Consider the following 2,500-nt stretch of genomic DNA (forward strand, 5'->3'; position numbering starts at 1 on the left):
TCTGATTCAACGTTCCAACCATTCTAAACGTGCAGTCCCGTTTTCTGGTCTGAGGTACATTTAGTTACCAAGGCTTTTTATCCTCGGGTAAAAAAGGGGGCGTTCCATCACGCCAACACGATGTCTGTGCTCACTTAGGGGGGCGCGGTTACTGACCGGGCAAAACAATGATCTCATTAGAAGACTAAAATCACATTCCTATCTTCACCAAAATACTCTCATACCTAATCATATATTTTATACAACGTTTAGATTTAAACTTGACTAATAGAATGTGTACCCTTTCCGAGTTACAGTTATTTCTTGATACCATCCCTTAATGACATCACAAAATAATCAACAAGATGACATGATTATTCTTTAGGTCCCCACTGACCATTCTTCTTAACATTCAGATGATAGAAATAAATGTTCCAATGTTCACTCTTTGGACAAAAAAGGTTTTGGCGGCAAAAACTCTCTGGAACGAAGACATTATTTGAGTAATACTGCAGAGCAGGAGGGAGATTCCCCTCCTCCCTAATTTGTGTTAAGGTGTCAAAAACCGGCCCAGACCCCCCTCCCCTCTTCTGTGGGTGAGAGGGTCTGTTTGTTGTCAGCCATTTGCCAAACTGAGTCCTTTGATCCACTGTCAGGAGGGTCATGACACCTTTGACCTTTACCCTGGAACTACACCAAATAGCATACTTCTATCTGAGTGTTCCCTGTTGAAAGTTGGCTCAAATCCATTACAATTCAGGAAGTGAAATTCCAAAAGGTGTCGGGTTTTGGGGGTCAAGACTGTGTTGTTTTTGATCTGTGGGTGATGAGTGTGTGTGTCTTCCTGCCAGGGGTGATCCTGTACATCCTATTGGTCGGTTACCCTCCCTTCTGGGATGAGGACCAGCACAGACTGTACCAGCAGATCAAGGCTGGGGCCTACGACGTGAGAACCACCACACCTCTATCTCTCTATCTGTCTGACTCTCTACGACGTGAGAACCACCACACCTCTATCTCTCTATCTGTCTGACTCTCTACGACGTGAGAACCACCACACCTCTATCTCTCTATCTGTCTGACTCTCTACGACGTGAGAACCACCACACCTCTATCTCTCTATCTGTCTGACTCTCCTCTCTCGACGTGAGAACTACCACACCTCTATCTCTCTATCTGTCTGACTCTCTACGACGTGAGAACCACCACACCTCTATCTCTCTATCTGTCTGACTCTCCTCTCTACGACGTGAGAACTACCACACCTCTATCTCTCTATCTGTCTGACTCTCCTCTCTCTGACGTGAGAACCACCACACCTCTATCTCTCTATCTGTCTGACTCTCTACGACGTGAGAACCACCACACCTCTATCTCTCTATCTGTCTGACTCTCTACGACGTGAGAACCACCACACCTCTATCTCTCTATCTGTCTGACTCTCTACGACGTGAAAACTACCACACCTCTATCTCTCTATCTGTCTGACTCTCTACGACGTGAGAACCACCACACTTCTATCTCTCTATCTGTCTGACTCTCTCCTCTCTACGACGTGAGAACCACCACACCTCTATCTCTCTATCTGTCTGACTCTCCTCTCTCGACGTGAGAACTACCACACCTCTATCTCTCTATCTGTCTGACTCTCTACGACGTGAGAACTACCACACCTCTATCTCTCTATCTGTCTGACTCTCTACGACGTGAGAACCACCACACCTCTATCTCTCTATCTGTCTGACTCTCTATGACGTGAGGACCACCACACCTCTATCTCTCTATCTGTCTGACTCTCCTCTCTACGACGTGAGAACTACCACACCTCTATCTCTCTATCTGTCTGACTCTCTACGACGTGAGAACTACCACACCTCTATCTCTCTATCTGTCTGACTCTCTACGACGTGAGAACTACCACACCTCTATCTCTCTATCTGTCTGACTCTCCTCTCTACGACGTGAGAACCACCACACCTCTATCTCTCTATCTGTCTGACTCTCTACGACGTGAGAACTACCACACCTCTATCTCTCTATCTGTCTGACTCTCTACGACGTGAGAACCACCACACCTCTATCTCTCTATCTGTCTGACTCTCTACGACGTGAGAACTACCACACCTCTATCTCTCTATCTGTCTGACTCTCTACGACGTGAGAACCACCACACCTCTATCTCTCTATCTGTCTGACTCTCTACGACGTGAGAACTACCACACCTCTATCTCTCTATCTGTCTGACTCTCTACGACGTGAGAACCACCACACCTCTATCTCTCTATCTGTCTGACTCTCTACGACGTGAGAACCACCACACCTCTATCTCTCTATCTGTCTGACTCTCTACGGACGTGAGAACCACCACACCTCTACTCTCTCTATCTGTCTGACTCTCCTCTCTACGACGTGAGAACTACCACACCTCTATCTCTCTATCTGTCTGACTCTCTACGACGTGAGAACTACCACACCTCTATCTCTCTATCTGTCTGACTCTCCTCTCTACGACGTGAGAACC

The 2,500-nt window shown here is 46.8% G+C and overlaps 1 pseudogene; it reads left to right on the plus strand.

The window, feature by feature from the left end:
• LOC121558338 overlaps positions 1–2,500 on the plus strand; it is a 91,184-nt pseudogene that overhangs the window by 45,764 nt on the left and 42,920 nt on the right.

Source organism: Coregonus clupeaformis, unplaced genomic scaffold (assembly GCF_020615455.1).
Source record: "Coregonus clupeaformis isolate EN_2021a unplaced genomic scaffold, ASM2061545v1 scaf0916, whole genome shotgun sequence".
In the NCBI taxonomy this organism is placed as follows: Eukaryota; Metazoa; Chordata; class Actinopteri; order Salmoniformes; family Salmonidae; genus Coregonus; species Coregonus clupeaformis.